We start from the raw sequence: 16,023 nt of genomic DNA, 5'->3' as shown, positions 1-16,023 counted from the left end.
GCCTTTCGGGAAGGCTGGGACGCCTTCGAGTGCCTTTCGGGGTGGCCGGGGAGGCTCCGAGTGCCTTTGTGGCGGCCGGGGAGGCTCCGAGTGCCTTTCGGGGAGACCGGGGAGGCTCCGAGTGCCTTTTGGGGCGGCCGTTCTCCCTCCAAGTGCCTTTCGCGGTGGCCGGGCAGGCTCCTAGTGTCTTTCAGGGCGGCCGGGCTGCCTCCGAGTGCCTTTCGGGGCGGCCGGTGAGCCTCCGAGTGCCTTTCGGGGAGGACGGGCCGCCTCCGAGTGCCTTTGGGGGTGTCCGGGCAGGCTCCGAGTGCCTTTCGGGTTGACTGGTCCGGCTCCGAGTGCCTTTCGGGGCGGCCAGGCTGCCTGCGAGTGCCTTTCAGGGTGGCCGGGCAGGCTCTGAGTGCCTTTGTGGGCGGCCGGTGAGCCTCCGAGTGCCTTTCGGGGAGGACGGGCAGGCTCCGAGTGCCTTTCAGGGCGGCCGGGCAGGCTCCGAGTGCCTTTCGGGTTGACTGGTCCGGCTCCGAGTGCCTTTCGGGGAGGCCGGGCCGCCTCCGAGTGCCTTTCGGGGAGGCCGGGGAGGCTCCGAGTGCCTTTGTGGGCGGCCGGACCGCCTCCGAGTGCCTTTGTGGGCGGCCGGGGAGGCTCCGAGTGCCTTTCGGGGTGGCTGGGAAGGCTCCGAGTGCCTTTCGGGGCGGCCGTTGATGCTTCGAGTGCCTTTCGGGGCGGCCGGGGAGGCTCCGAGTGCCTTTCGGGGCGGCCGGCGAGGCTCCGAGTGCCTTTCGGGGTGGCCGGCGAGGCTCCGAGTGCCTTTCGGGGCGGCCGGCGAGGCTCCGAGTGCCTTTGTGGGCGGCCAGGGAGGCTCCGAGTGCCTTTCGGGGCGGCCGGTGAGGCTCCGAGTGCCTTTCGGGGAGGACGGGCCGCCTCCGAGTGCCTTTCGGGGCGGCCGGGCCGACTCCGAGTGCCTTTGTGGGCGGCCGGGCCCCCTCCGAGTGCCTTTCGGGATGGCCGGGCCGTCTCCTAGTGCCTTTTGGGGTGGCCGGGCCGTCTCCGAGTGCCTTTCGGGGCGGCCGAGGAGGCTCCGAGTGCCTTTCGGGGCGGCCGGACCGCCTCCGAGTGCCTTTTTGGGCGGCCGGGCAGGCTCCGAGTGCCTTTCGGGGAGGCCGGGGAGGATCTGAGTGCCTTTCGGCGTGGCCGGGCTGGCTCCGAGTGCCTTTCGGGGAGGACGGGGAGGCTTCGAGTGCCTTTCGGGGCGGCCGGGCCGCCTCCGAGTGCCTTTCGGGGCATCTGGGGAGGCTCCGAGTGCCTTTCGGGACGGCCGGGGAGGCTCCGAGTGCCTTTCGGGGAGTCCGGGCCACCTCCGAGTGCCTTTCGGGGCGTCCGGGCCCCCTCCGAGTGCCTTTCGGGGCATCTGGGGAGGCTCCGAGTGCCTTTCGGGGCGGCCCTTCCCCCTCCAAATGCCATTTGGGGAGGCCGGGGAGGCTCCGAGTGCCTTTGTGGGCGGCCGGGGAGGCTCCGAGTGCCTTTCTGGGCTGCCTGGAAGGCTCTGAGTGCCTTTCGGGGCGTCCGGGCTGCCTCCGAGTGCCTTTGTGGGCGGCGGGGAGGCTCCGAGTGCCTTTCGGGGCGGCCGGGGAGCCTCCGAGTGCCTTTCAGGGAGTCCGGGCCACCTCCGAGTGCCTTTCGGGGAGTCCGGGCCGCCTCCGAGTGCCTTTCGGGGCATCTGGGGAGGCTCCGAGTGCCTTTCGGGGTGGCTGGGCTGCCTCCGAGTGCCTTTCGGGGCGGCCGGGCCGCCTCTGAGTGTCTTTTGGGGCATCTGGGGAGGCTCTGAGTGGCTTTGTGGGCAGCCGGGGAGGCTCCGAGTGCCTTTCGGGGCGGCCGCGCCGCCTCTGAGTGTCTTTCGGGGCAGCCAGGCGGGCTCCGAGTGCCTTTTGGGGTGGCCGGGCCGCCTCCGAGTGCCTTTCGGGACGGCCGGGGAGGCTCCGAGTGCCTTTGTGGCGGCCGGGGAGGCTCCGAGTGCCTTTCGGGGTGGCCGGGCAGGCTCCGAGTGCCTTTGTGGGCGGCCGGGCAGGCTCCGAGTGCCTTTTGGGGCGGCCGGGGAGGCTTCGAGTGCCTTTTGGGGCGGCCGGGGAGGCTCCGAGTTGCCTGTCGGGGCGTCCGGGAAGCTCCGAATGCCTTTCAGGGCGGCCGGGCTGCCTCCGAGTGCCTTTCGGGGCGGCCGGTGAGCCTCCGAGTGCCTTTCGGGGAGGACGGGCCGCCTCCGAGTGCCTTTGGGGGCGGCCGGGCAGGCTCCGAGTGCCTTTGTGGGCGGCCGGGGAGGCTCCGAGTGCCTTTCGGAGCGGCCGGGGAGGCTCCGAGTGCCTTTCGGGGCGGCCGGACCGCCTCTGACTGCCTTTGTGGGCGGCCGGGGAGGCTCCGAGTGCCTTTCGGGGTGGCCGGGGATGCTTCGAGTGCCTTTCGGGGCGGCCGGGGATGCTTCGAGTGCCTTTCGGTGCGGCCGTGGAGGCTCCGAGTGGCTTTCGGGGCGGCCAGCGAGGCTCCGAGTGCCTTTGTGGGCGGCCGGCGAGGCTCCGAGTGCCTTTGTGGGCGGCCAGGGAGGCTCCGAGTGCCTTTCAGGGCGGCCGGGCTGCCTCCGAGTGCCTTTCGGGGCGGCCGGTGAGCCTCCGAGTGCCTTTCGGGGAGGATGGGCCGCCTCCGAGTGCCTTTCGGAGCGGTCGGGGAGGTTCCGATTGCCTTTGTGAGCGGCCGGGCCCCCTCCGAGTGCCTTTCGGGATGGCCGGGCCGTCTCCGAGTGCCTTTTGGGGTGGCCGGGCCGTCTCCGAGTGCCTTTCGGGGCGGCCGAGGAGGCTCCGAGTGCCTTTGGGGGCGGCCGGACCGCCTCCGAGTGCCTTTGTGGGCGGCCGGCGAGGCTCCGAGTGCCTTTCGGGGAGGCCGGGGAGGATCTGAGTACCTTTTGGGGTGGCCGGGCTGGCTCTGAGTGCCTTTCGGGGCGGCCGGGGATGCTTCGAGTGCCTTTCGGGGCGGCCGGGCCGCCTCCGAGTGCCTTTGTGGGCGGCTGGCGAGGCTCCGAGTGCCTTTGGGGGCGGCCGGCGAGGCTCCGAGTGCCTTTGTGGGCGGCCGGCGAGGCTCCGAGTGCCTTTCGGGGCAGCCGGGCCACCTCCGAGTGCCTTTCTGGGCGGCCTGGAAGGCTCCGAGTGCCTTTGTGGGCGGCCGGGGAGGCTCCGAGTGCCTTTCGGGGCGGCCGGCGAGGCGAGGCTTCGAGTGCCTTTCGGGGAGTCGGGGCCACCTCCGAGTGCCTTTCGGGGTGGCCGGGCAGGCTCCGAGTGCCTTTCGGGGCGGCCGGCGAGGCGAGGCTCCGAGTGCCTTTCGGGGTGGCCGGGCAGGCTCCGAGTGCCTTTCGGGGTGGCCGGGCCACCTCCGAGTGCCTTTCGGGGTGGCCGGGGAAGCTCCGAGTGCCTTTGTGGCGGCCGGGGAGGCTCCGAGTGCCTTTCGGGGCGGCCGGGCAGGCTCCGAGTGCCTTTGTGGGCGGCTGGCGAGGCTCCGAGTGCCTTTTGGGGTGGCCGGGGAGGCTCCGAGTGCCTTTTGGGGTGGCTGGGGAGGCTCCGAGTGCCTTTCGGGGTGGCCGGGCCACCTCCGAGTGCCTTTCGGGGCGGCCGGGCCGCCTCTGAGTGTCTTTCGGGGCAACCAGGCTGGCTCCGAGTGCCTTTCGGGGAGGCTGGGACGCCTTCGAGTGCCTTTCGGGGTGGCCGGGGAAGCTCCGAGTGCCTTTGTGGCAGCCGGGGAGGCTCCGAGTGCCTTTCGGGGCGGCCGGGCAGGCTCCGAGTGCCTTTGTGGGCGGCCGGGGAGGCTCCGAGTGCCTTTTGGGGTGGCCGGGGAGCCTCCGAGTGCCTTTTGGGGTGGCCGGGGAGGCTCCGAGTGCCTTTCGGGGAGGCCGGGGAGGCTCCGAGTGCCTTTCGGGGCAGCCGGGGAGGCTCCGAGTGCCTTTCGGGGCAGCCTGGCCACCTCCGAGTGCCTTTCGGGGTGGACTGGGAGGCTCCGAGTGCCTTTCGGGGAGTCGGGGCCGCCTCCGAGTGCCTTTCGGGGCGGCCGGGCAGGCTCCGAGTGCCTTTGTGGGCGGCCAGGGAGGCTCCGAGTGCCTTTCGGGGCGTCCGGGCCACCTCCGAGTGCCTTTCGGGGCGGCCGGGGAGGCTCCGAGTTCCTTTCGGGGCGGCCGGGGAGGCTCCGAGTGCCTTTCGGGGCGGCTGGGCCGCCTCCGAGTGCCTTTCGGGGCGGCCGGGCCGCCTCTGAGTGTCTTTCGGGGCATCTGGGGAGGCTCCGAGTGGCTTTGTGTGCAGCCGGGGAGGCTCCGAGTGCCTTTCGGGGCGGCCGCGCCGCCTCTGAGTGTCTTTCGGGGCAGCCAGGCCGGCTCCGAGTGCCTTTCGGGGTGGCCGGGCCGCCTCCGAGTGCCTTTTGGTGTGGCCGGGCCGCCTCCGAGTGCCTTTGTGGCGGCCGGGGAGGCTCCGAGTGCCTTTCGGGGCGGCCGCGCCGCCTCTGAGTGTCTTTCGGGGCAGCCAGGCAGGCTCCGAGTGCCTTTGTGGGCGGCCGGTGAGCCTCCGAGTGCCTTTCGGGGAGGACGGGCCGCCTCCGAGTGCCTTTCAGGGCGGCCGGGGAGGCTCCGAGTGCCTTTCGGGGTGGCCGGGGATGCTTCGAGTGCCTTTCGGGGCGGCCGGGGATGCTTCGAGTGCCTTTCGGTGCGGCCGTGGAGGCTCCGAGTGGCTTTCGGGGCGGCCGGCGAGGCTCCGAGTGCCTTTGTGGGCGGCCGGCGAGGCTCCGAGTGCCTTTCGGGGAGGACGGGCCGCCTCCGAGTGCCTTTCAGGGCGGCCGGGGAGGCTCCGAGTGCCTTTCGGGGTGGCCGGGGATGCTTCGAGTGCCTTTCGGGGCGGCCGGGGATGCTTCGAGTGCCTTTCGGTGCGGCCGTGGAGGCTCCGAGTGGCTTTCGGGGCGGCCGGCGAGGCTCCGAGTGCCTTTGTGGGCGGCCGGCGAGGCTCCGAGTGCCTTTGTGGGCGGCCAGGGAGGCTCCGAGTGCCTTTGTGGGCGGCCGGTGAGCCTCCGAGTGCCTTTCGGGGCGGCCGGTGAGCCTCCGAGTGCCTTTCGGGGAGGATGGGCCGCCTCCGAGTGCCTTTCGGAGCGGTCGGGGAGGTTCCGATTGCCTTTGTGAGCGGCCGGGCCCCCTCCGAGTGCCTTTCGGGATGGCCGGGCCGTCTCCGAGTGCCTTTTGGGGTGGCCGGGCCGTCTCCGAGTGCCTTTCGGGGCGGCCGAGGAGGCTCCGAGTGCCTTTGGGGGCGGCCGGACCGCCTCCGAGTGCCTTTGTGGGCGGCCGGCGAGGCTCCGAGTGCCTTTCGGGGAGGCCGGGGAGGATCTGAGTACCTTTTGGGGTGGCCGGGCTGGCTCTGAGTGCCTTTCGGGGCGGCCGGGGATGCTTCGAGTGCCTTTCGGGGCGGCTGAGGAGGCTCCGAGTGCCTTTGTGGGTGGCTGGCGAGGCTCCGAGTGCCTTTGGGGGCGGCCGGCGAGGCTCCGAGTGCCTTTGTGGGCGGCCGGGCCGCCTCCGAGTGCCTTTCGGGGCAGCCGGGCAGGCTCCGAGTGCCTTTCTGGGCGGCCTGGAAGGCTCCGAGTGCCTTTGTGGGCGGCCGGGGAGGCTCCGAGTGCCTTTCGGGGCGGCCGGCGAGGCGAGGCTTCGAGTGCCTTTCGGGGAGTCGGGGCCACCTCCGAGTGCCTTTCGGGGTGGCCGGGCAGGCTCCGAGTGCCTTTCGGGGCAGCCGGGCCGCCTCTGAGTGTCTTTCGGGGCAGCCAGGCTGGCTCCGAGTGCCTTTCGGGGAGACCGGGGAGGCTCCGAGTGCCTTTTGGGGCGGCCGTTCTCCCTCCAAGTGCCTTTTGCGGTGGCCGGGCAGGCTCCTAGTGTCTTTCAGGGTGGCCGGGCTGCCTCCGAGTGCCTTTCGGGGCGGCCGGTGAGCCTCCGAGTGCCTTTCGAGGAGGACGGGCCGCCTCCGAGTGCCTTTGTGGGCGTCCGGGCAGGCTCCGAGTGCCTTTCGGGTTGACTGGTCCGGCTCCGAGTGCCTTTCGGGGCGGCCAGGCCGCCTCCGAGTGCCTTTCGGGGCGGCCGGGCAGGCTCCGAGTGCCTTTGTGGGCGGCCGGCGAGGCTCCGAGTGCCTTTTGGGGTGGCCGGGGAGGCTCCGAGTGCCTTTGTGGGCGGCCGGTGAGCCTCCGAGTGCCTTTCGGGGCAGCCGGGGAGGCTCCGAGTGCCTTTCGGGGCAGCCTGGCCACCTCCGAGTGCCTTTCTGGGCGGCCGGGGAGGCTCCGAGTGCCTTTGTGGGCGGCCAGGGAGGCTCCGAGTTGCCTGTTGGGGCGTCCGGGGTGGCTCCGAATGCCTTTCAGGGTGGCCGGGCCGCCTCCGAGTGCCTTTGTGGGCAGCTGGCGAGGCTCCGAGTGCCTTTGGGGGCGGCCGGCGAGGCTCCGAGTGCCTTTCAGGGCCACCGGGCAGGCTCCGAGTGCCTTTCGGGGCAGCCGGGCCACCTCCGAGTGCCTTTGTGTGCGGCCTGGAAGGCTCCGAGTGCCTTTCGGGGCATCTGGGGAGGCTCCGAGTGCCTTTCGGGGCGGCCGGCGAGGCGAGGCTCCGAGTGCCTTTCGGGGCAGCCGGGCCACCTCCGAGTGCCTTTCTGGGCGGCCTGGAAGGCTCCGAGTGCCTTTGTGGGCGGCCGGGGAGGCTCCGAGTGCCTTTCGGGGCGGCCGGCGAGGCGAGGCTTCGAGTGCCTTTCGGGGAGTCGGGGCCACCTCCGAGTGCCTTTCGGGGTGGCCGGGCAGGCTCCGAGTGCCTTTCGGGGCGGCCGGCGAGGCGAGGCTCCGAGTGCCTTTCGGGGTGGCCGGGCAGGCTCCGAGTGCCTTTCGGGGTGGCCGGGCCACCTCCGAGTGCCTTTCGGGGTGGCCGGGGAAGCTCCGAGTGCCTTTGTGGCGGCCGGGGAGGCTCCGAGTGCCTTTCGGGGCGGCCGGGCAGGCTCCGAGTGCCTTTGTGGGCGGCTGGCGAGGCTCCGAGTGCCTTTTGGGGTGGCCGGGGAGGCTCCGAGTGCCTTTTGGGGTGGCCGGGGAGGCTCCGAGTGCCTTTCGGGGTGGCCGGGCCACCTCCGAGTGCCTTTCGGGGCGGCCGGGCCGCCTCTGAGTGTCTTTCGGGGCAACCAGGCTGGCTCCGAGTGCCTTTCGGGGAGGCTGGGACGCCTTCGAGTGCCTTTCGGGGTGGCCGGGGAAGCTCCGAGTGCCTTTGTGGCGGCCGGGGAGGCTCCGAGTGCCTTTCGGGGCGGCCGGGCAGGCTCCGAGTGCCTTTGTGGGCGGCCGGGGAGGCTCCGAGTGCCTTTCGGGGTGGCCGGGGAGGCTCCGAGTGCCTTTTGGGGTGGCCGGGGAGGCTCCGAGTGCCTTTCGGGGAGGCCGGGGAGGCTCCGAGTGCCTTTCGGGGCAGCCGGGGAGGCTCCGAGTGCCTTTCGGGGCAGCCTGGCCACCTCCGAGTGCCTTTCGGGGTGGACTGGGAGGCTCCGAGTGCCTTTCGGGGAGTCGGGGCCGCCTCCGAGTGCCTTTCGGGGCGGCCGGGGAGGCTCCGAGTGCCTTTGTGGGCGGCCAGGGAGGCTCCGAGTGCCTTTCGGGGCGTCCGGGCCACCTCCGAGTGCCTTTCGGGGCGGCCGGGGAGGCTCCGAGTTCCTTTCGGGGCGGCCGGGGAGGCTCCGAGTGCCTTTCGGGGCGGCTGGGCCGCCTCCGAGTGCCTTTCGGGGCGGCCGGGCCGCCTCTGAGTGTCTTTCGGGGCATCTGGGGAGGCTCCGAGTGGCTTTGTGTGCAGCCGGGGAGGCTCCGAGTGCCTTTCGGGGCGGCCGCGCCGCCTCTGAGTGTCTTTCGGGGCAGCCAGGCCGGCTCCGAGTGCCTTTCGGGGTGGCCGGGCCGCCTCCGAGTGCCTTTTGGTGTGGCCGGGCCGCCTCCGAGTGCCTTTGTGGCGGCCGGGGAGGCTCCGAGTGCCTTTCGGGGAGGACGGGCCGCCTCCGAGTGCCTTTCAGGGCGGCCGGGGAGGCTCCGAGTGCCTTTCGGGGTGGCCGGGGATGCTTCGAGTGCCTTTCGGGGCGGCCGGGGATGCTTCGAGTGCCTTTCGGTGCGGCCGTGGAGGCTCCGAGTGCCTTTGTGGGCGGCCGGCGAGGCTCCGAGTGCCTTTGTGGGCGGCCAGGGAGGCTCCGAGTGCCTTTCAGGGCGGCCGGTGAGCCTCCGAGTGCCTTTCGGGGCGGCCGGTGAGCCTCCGAGTGCCTTTCGGGGAGGATGGGCCGCCTCCGAGTGCCTTTCGGAGCGGTCGGGGAGGTTCCGATTGCCTTTGTGAGCGGCCGGGCCCCCTCCGAGTGCCTTTCGGGATGGCCGGGCCGTCTCCGAGTGCCTTTTGGGGTGGCCGGGCCGTCTCCGAGTGCCTTTCGGGGCGGCCGAGGAGGCTCCGAGTGCCTTTGGGGGCGGCCGGACCGCCTCCGAGTGCCTTTGTGGGCGGCCGGCGAGGCTCCGAGTGCCTTTCGGGGAGGCCGGGGAGGATCTGAGTACCTTTTGGGGTGGCCGGGCTGGCTCTGAGTGCCTTTCGGGGCGGCCGGGGATGCTTCGAGTGCCTTTCGGGGCGGCTGAGGAGGCTCCGAGTGCCTTTGTGGGTGGCTGGCGAGGCTCCGAGTGCCTTTGGGGGCGGCCGGCGAGGCTCCGAGTGCCTTTGTGGGCGGCCGGGCAGGCTCCGAGTGCCTTTCGGGGCAGCCGGGCAGGCTCCGAGTGCCTTTCTGGGCGGCCTGGAAGGCTCCGAGTGCCTTTGTGGGCGGCCGGGGAGGCTCCGAGTGCCTTTCGGGGCGGCCGGCGAGGCGAGGCTTCGAGTGCCTTTCGGGGAGTCGGGGCCACCTCCGAGTGCCTTTCGGGGTGGCCGGGCAGGCTCCGAGTGCCTTTCGGGGCAGCCGGGCCGCCTCTGAGTGTCTTTCGGGGCAGCCAGGCTGGCTCCGAGTGCCTTTCGGGGAGGCTGGGACGCCTTCGAGTGCCTTTCGGGGTGGCCGGGGAGGCTCCGAGTGCCTTTCGGGGCGGCCGGGGAGGCTCCGAGTGCCTTTCGGGGAGACCGGGGAGGCTCCGAGTGCCTTTTGGGGCGGCCGTTCTCCCTCCAAGTGCCTTTTGCGGTGGCCGGGCAGGCTCCTAGTGTCTTTCAGGGTGGCCGGGCTGCCTCCGAGTGCCTTTCGGGGCGGCCGGTGAGCCTCCGAGTGCCTTTCGAGGAGGACGGGCCGCCTCCGAGTGCCTTTGTGGGCGTCCGGGCAGGCTCCGAGTGCCTTTCGGGTTGACTGGTCCGGCTCCGAGTGCCTTTCGGGGCGGCCAGGCCGCCTCCGAGTGCCTTTCGGGGCGGCCGGGCAGGCTCCGAGTGCCTTTGTGGGCGGCCGGCGAGGCTCCGAGTGCCTTTTGGGGTGGCCGGGGAGGCTCCGAGTGCCTTTGTGGGCGGCCGGTGAGCCTCCGAGTGCCTTTCGGGGCAGCCGGGGAGGCTCCGAGTGCCTTTCGGGGCAGCCTGGCCACCTCCGAGTGCCTTTCTGGGCGGCCGGGGAGGCTCCGAGTGCCTTTGTGGGCGGCCAGGGAGGCTCCGAGTTGCCTGTTGGGGCGTCCGGCGTGGCTCCGAATGCCTTTCAGGGTGGCCGGGCCGCCTCCGAGTGCCTTTGTGGGCAGCTGGCGAGGCTCCGAGTGCCTTTGGGGGCGGCCGGCGAGGCTCCGAGTGCCTTTCAGGGCCACCGGGCAGGCTCCGAGAGCCTTTCGGGGCAGCCGGGCCACCTCCGAGTGCCTTTGTGTGCGGCCTGGAAGGCTCCGAGTGCCTTTCGGGGCATCTGGGGAGGCTCCGAGTGCCTTTCGGGGCGGCCGGCGAGGCGAGGCTCCGAGTGCCTTTCGGGGCGTCCGGGCCACCTCCGAGTGCCTTTCGGGGTGGCCGGGGAGGCTCCGAGTGCCTTTCGGGTTGACTGGTCCGGCTCCAAGTGCCTTTCGGGGCGGCCAGGCTGCCTGCGAGTGCCTTTCAGGGTGGCCGGGCAGGCTCTGAGTGCCTTTGTGGGCGTCCGGGCAGGCTCCGAGTGCCTTTCGGGTTGACTGGTCCGGCTCCGAGTGCCTTTCGGGGCGGCCAGGCCGCCTCCGAGTGCCTTTCGGGGCGGCCGGGCAGGCTCCGAGTGCCTTTGTGGGCGGCCAGCGAGGCTCCGAGTGCCTTTTGGGGTGGCCGGGGAGGCTCCGAGTGCCTTTTGGGGCGGCCGGTGAGGCTCCGAGTGCCTTTCGGGGCAGCCGGGGAGGCTCCGAGTGCCTTTCAGGGTGGCCGGGCCACCTCCGAGTGCCTTTCGGGGCGGCCGGGCAGGCTCCGAGTGCCTTTCGGGGCGGCTGGCGAGGCTCCGAGTGCCTTTCAGGGTGGCCGGGCCACCTCCGAGTGCCTTTCGGGGCCGCCGGGCCCCCTCCGAGTGCCTTTCGGGGCATCTGGGGAGGCTCCGAGTGCCTTTCGGGGTGGCCGTTCCCCCTCCAACTGTCATTTGGGGCGGTCGGGGAGGTTCCGAGTGCCTTTCGGGGTGGCCGGGGAGGCTCCGAGTGCCTTTCGGGGCAGCCTGGCCACCTCCGAGTGCCTTTCTGGGCGGCCGGGGAGGCTCCGAGTGCCTTTGTGGGCGGCCAGGGAGGCTCCGAGTTGCCTGTTGGGGCGTCCGGGGTGGCTCCGAATGCCTTTCAGGGTGGCCGGGCCGCCTCCGAGTGCCTTTGTGGGCAGCTGGCGAGGCTCCGAGTGCCTTTGGGGGCGGCCGGCGAGGCTCCGAGTGCCTTTCAGGGCCACCGGGCAGGCTCCGAGTGCCTTTCGGGGCAGCCGGGCCACCTCCGAGTGCCTTTGTGTGCGGCCTGGAAGGCTCCGAGTGCCTTTCGGGGCATCTGGGGAGGCTCCGAGTGCCTTTCGGGGCGGCCGGCGAGGCGAGGCTCCGAGTGCCTTTCGGGGAGTCCGGGCCACCTCCGAGTGCCTTTCGGGGTGGCCGGGGAGGCTCCGAGTGCCTTTCGGGTTGACTGGTCCGGCTCCGAGTGCCTTTCGGGGCGGCCAGGCTGCCTGCGAGTGCCTTTCAGGGTGGCCGGGCAGGCTCTGAGTGCCTTTGTGGGCGGCCGGTGAGCCTCCGAGTGCCTTTCGGGGAGGACGGGCAGGCTCCGAGTGCCTTTTGGGGCGGCCGGGCAGGTTCCGAGTGCCTTTCGGGTTGACTGGTCCAGCTCCGAGTGCCTTTCGGGGAGGCCGGGCCGCCTCCGAGTGCCTTTCGCGGAGGCCGGGGAGGCTCCGAGTGCCTTTCGGGGGTGGCTGGGAAGGCTCCGAGTGCCTTTCGGAGCGGCCGGGGAGGCACCGAGTGCCTTTGTGGGCGGCCGGACCGCCTCCGAGTGCCTTTGTGGGCGGCCGGGGAGGCTCCGAGTGCCTTTCGGGGTGGCTGGGAAGGCTCCGAGTGCCTTTCGGGGCGGCCGGGGATGCTTCGAGTGCCTTTCGGGGCGGCCGGGGAGGCTCCGAGTGCCTTTCGGGGCGGCCGGCGAGGCTCCAAGTGCCTTTCGGGGCGGCCGGCGAGGCTCCGAGTGCCTTTCGGGGCGGCCGGTGAGGCTCCAAGTGCCTTTCGGGGTGGCCGGCGAGGCTCCGAGTGCCTTTCGGGGCGGCCGGTGAGGCTCCGAGTGCCTTTCGGGGAGGACGGGCCGCCTCCGAGTGCCTTTCTGGGCGGCCGGGCCGACTCCGAGTGCCTTTGTGGGCGGCTGGGCCCCCTCCGAGTGCCTTTCGGGATGGCCGGGCCGTCTCCTAGTGCCTTTTGGGGTGGCCGGGCCGTCTCCGAGTGCCTTTCGGGGCGGCCGAGGAGGCTCCGAGTGCCTTTCGGGGCGGCCGCGCCGCCTCCGAGTGCCTTTTTGGGCGGCCGGGCAGGCTCCGAGTGCCTTTCGGGGAGGCCGGGGAGGATCTGAGTGCCTTTCGGCGTGGCCGGGCTGGCTCCGAGTGCCTTTCGGGGAGGACGGGGAGGCTCCGAGTGCCTTTCGGGGCGGCCGGGCCGCCTCCGAGTGCCTTTCGGGGCATCTGGGGAGGCTCCGAGTGCCTTTCGGGGAGTCCGGGGAGGCTCCGAGTGCCTTTCGGGGAGTCCGGGCCACCTCCGAGTGCCTTTCGGGGCGTCCGGGCCCCCTCCGAGTGCCTTTCGGGGCATCTGGGGAGGCTCCGAGTGCCTTTCGGGGCGGCCCTTCCCCCTCCAAATGCCATTTGGGGAGGCCGGGGAGGCTCCGAGTGCCTTTCGGGGCAGCCAGGGAGGCTCCGAGTGCCTTTCTGGGCTGCCTGGAAGGCTCTGAGTGCCTTTCGGGGCGTCCGGGCTGCCTCCGAGTGCCTTTGTGGGCGGCGGGGAGGCTCCGAGTGCCTTTCGGGGCGGCCGGGGAGCCTCCGAGTGCCTTTCAGGGAGTCCGGGCCACCTCCGAGTGCCTTTCGGGGAGTCCGGGCCGCCTCCGAGTGCCTTTCGGGGCATCTGGGGAGGCTCCGAGTGCCTTTCGGGGTGGCTGGGCTGCCTCCGAGTGCCTTTCGGGGTGGCCGGGCCGCCTCTGAGTGTCTTTTGGGGCATCTGGGGAGGCTCTGAGTGGCTTTGTGGGCAGCCGGGGAGGCTCCGAGTGCCTTTCGGGGCGGCCGCGCCGCCTCTGAGTGTCTTTCGGGGCAGCCAGGCGGGCTCCGAGTGCCTTTTGGGGTGGCCGGGCCGCCTCCGAGTGCCTTTCGGGACGGCCGGGGAGGCTCCGAGTGCCTTTGTGGCGGCCGGGGAGGCTCCGAGTGCCTTTCGGGGTGGCCGGGCAGGCTCCGAGTGCCTTTGTGGGCGGCCGGGCAGGCTCCGAGTGCCTTTCGGGGCGGCCGGGTAGGCTTCGAGTGCCTTTTGGGGCGGCCGGGGAGGCTCCGAGTTGCCTGTCGGGGCGTCCGGGAAGCTCCGAATGCCTTTCAGGGTGGCCGGGCAGGCTCTGAGTGCCTTTGTGGGCGGCCGGTGAGCCTCCGAGTGCCTTTCGGGGAGGACGGGCCGCCTCCGAGTGCCTTTCAGGGCGGCCGGGCAGGCTCCGAGTGCCTTTCGGGTTGACTGGTCCGGCTCCGAGTGCCTTTTGGGGCGGCCGGGGAGGCTCCGAGTGCCTTTGTGGGCGGCCAGGGAGGCTCCGAGTTGCCTGTTGGGGCGTCCGGCGTGGCTCCGAATGCCTTTCAGGGTGGCCGGGCCGCCTCCGAGTGCCTTTGTGGGCAGCTGGCGAGGCTCCGAGTGCCTTTGGGGGCGGCCGGCGAGGCTCCGAGTGCCTTTCAGGGCCACCGGGCAGGCTCCGAGTGCCTTTCGGGGCAGCCGGGCCACCTCCGAGTGCCTTTGTGTGCGGCCTGGAAGGCTCCGAGTGCCTTTCGGGGCATATGGGGAGGCTCCGAGTGCCTTTCGGGGCGGCCGGCGAGGCGAGGCTCCGAGTGCCTTTCGGGGCGTCCGGGCCACCTCCGAGTGCCTTTCGGGGTGGCCGGGGAGGCTCCGAGTGCCTTTCGGGTTGACTGGTCCGGCTCCAAGTGCCTTTCGGGGCGGCCAGGCTGCCTGCGAGTGCCTTTCAGGGTGGCCGGGCAGGCTCTGAGTGCCTTTGTGGGCGTCCGGGCAGGCTCCGAGTGCCTTTCGGGTTGACTGGTCCGGCTCCGAGTGCCTTTCGGGGCGGCCAGGCCGCCTCCGAGTGCCTTTCGGGGCGGCCGGGCAGGCTCCGAGTGCCTTTGTGGGCGGCCAGCGAGGCTCCGAGTGCCTTTTGGGGTGGCCGGGGAGGCTCCGAGTGCCTTTTGGGGCGGCCGGTGAGGCTCCGAGTGCCTTTCGGGGCAGCCGGGGAGGCTCCGAGTGCCTTTCAGGGTGGCCGGGCCACCTCCGAGTGCCTTTCGGGGCGGCCGGGCAGGCTCCGAGTGCCTTTCGGGGCGGCTGGCGAGGCTCCGAGTGCCTTTCAGGGTGGCCGGGCCACCTCCGAGTGCCTTTCGGGGCCGCCGGGCCCCCTCCGAGTGCCTTTCGGGGCATCTGGGGAGGCTCCGAGTGCCTTTCGGGGTGGCCGTTCCCCCTCCAACTGTCATTTGGGGCGGTCGGGGAGGCTCCGAGTGCCTTTCGGGGTGGCCGGGGAGGCTCCGAGTGCCTTTCGGGGCAGCCTGGCCACCTCCGAGTGCCTTTCTGGGCGGCCGGGGAGGCTCTGAGTGCCTTTGTGGGCGGCCAGGGAGGCTCCGAGTTGCCTGTTGGGGCGTCCGGCGTGGCTCCGAATGCCTTTCAGGGTGGCCGGGCCGCCTCCGAGTGCCTTTGTGGGCAGCTGGCGAGGCTCCGAGTGCCTTTGGGGGCGGCCAGCGAGGCTCCGAGTGCCTTTCAGGGCCACCGGGCAGGCTCCGAGTGCCTTTCGGGGCAGCCGGGCCACCTCCGAGTGCCTTTGTGTGCGGCCTGGAAGGCTCCGAGTGCCTTTCGGGGCATATGGGGAGGCTCCGAGTGCCTTTCGGGGCGGCCGGCGAGGCGAGGCTCCGAGTGCCTTTCGGGGAGTCCGGGCCACCTCCGAGTGCCTTTCGGGGTGGCCGGGGAGGCTCCGAGTGCCTTTCGGGTTGACTGGTCCGGCTCCGAGTGCCTTTCGGGGCGGCCAGGCTGCCTGCGAGTGCCTTTCAGGGTGGCCGGGCAGGCTCTGAGTGCCTTTGTGGGCGGCCGGTGAGCCTCCGAGTGCCTTTCGGGGAGGACGGGCAGGCTCCGAGTGCCTTTTGGGGCGGCCGGGCAGGTTCCGAGTGCCTTTCGGGTTGACTGGTCCAGCTCCGAGTGCCTTTCGGGGAGGCCGGGCCGCCTCCGAGTGCCTTTCGGGGAGGCCGGGGAGGCTCTGAGTGCCTTTCGGGGTGGCTGGGAAGGCTCCGAGTGCCTTTCGGAGCGGCCGGGGAGGCACCGAGTGCCTTTGTGGGCGGCCGGACCGCCTCCGAGTGCCTTTGTGGGCGGCCGGGGAGGCTCCGAGTGCCTTTCGGGGTGGCTGGGAAGGCTCCGAGTGCCTTTCGGGGCGGCCGGGGATGCTTCGAGTGCCTTTCGGGGCGGCCGGGGAGGCTCCGAGTGCCTTTCGGGGCGGCCGGCGAGGCTCCGAGTGCCTTTCGGGGCGGCCGGCGAGGCTCCGAGTGCCTTTCGGGGCGGCCGGCGAGGCTCCGAGTGCCTTTCGGGGCGGCCGGTGAGGCTCCGAGTGCCTTTCGGGGAGGACGGGCCGCCTCCGAGTGCCTTTCGGGGCGGCCGGGCCGACTCCGAGTGCCTTTGTGGCGGCCGGGGAGGCTCCGAGTGCCTTTCGGGATGGCCGGGCCGTCTCCTAGTGCCTTTTGGGGTGGCCGGGCCGTCTCCGAGTGCCTTTCGGGGCGGCCGAGGAGGCTCCGAGTGCCTTTGGGGGCGGCCGGACCGCCTCCGAGTGCCTTTTTGGGCGGCCGGGCAGGCTCCGAGTGCCTTTCGGGGAGGCCGGGGAGGATCTGATTGCCTTTCGGCGTGGCCGGGCTGGCTCCGAGTGCCTTTCGGGGAGGACGGGGAGGCTCCGAGTGCCTTTCGGGGCGGCCGGGCCGCCTCCGAGTGCCTTTCGGGGCATCTGGGGAGGCTCCGAGTGCCTTTCGGGACGGCCGGGGAGGCTCCGAGTGCCTTTCGGGGAGTCCGGGCCACCTCCGAGTGCCTTTCGGGGCGTCCGGGCCCCCTCCGAGTGCCTTTCGGGGCATCTGGGGAGGCTCCGAGTGCCTTTCGGGGCGGCCCTTCCCCCTCCAAATGCCATTTGGGGAGGCCGGGGAGGCTCCGAGTGCCTTTCGGGGCAGCCAGGGAGGCTCCGAGTGCCTTTCTGGGCTGCCTGGAAGGCTCTGAGTGCCTTTCGGGGCGTCCGGGCTGCCTCCGAGTGCCTTTGTGGGCGGCGGGGAGGCTCCGAGTGCCTTTCGGGGCGGCCGGGGAGCCTCCGAGTGCCTTTCAGGGAGTCCGGGCCACCTCCGAGTGCCTTTCGGGGAGTCCGGGCCGCCTCCGAGTGCCTTTCGGG

This window comes from Struthio camelus, chromosome 13, assembly GCF_040807025.1.
Source record: "Struthio camelus isolate bStrCam1 chromosome 13, bStrCam1.hap1, whole genome shotgun sequence".
Classification (NCBI taxonomy): Eukaryota; Metazoa; Chordata; class Aves; order Struthioniformes; family Struthionidae; genus Struthio; species Struthio camelus.
The sequence above is the reverse complement of the archived record's forward strand: the minus strand, read 5'-3'. Positions refer to the sequence as shown.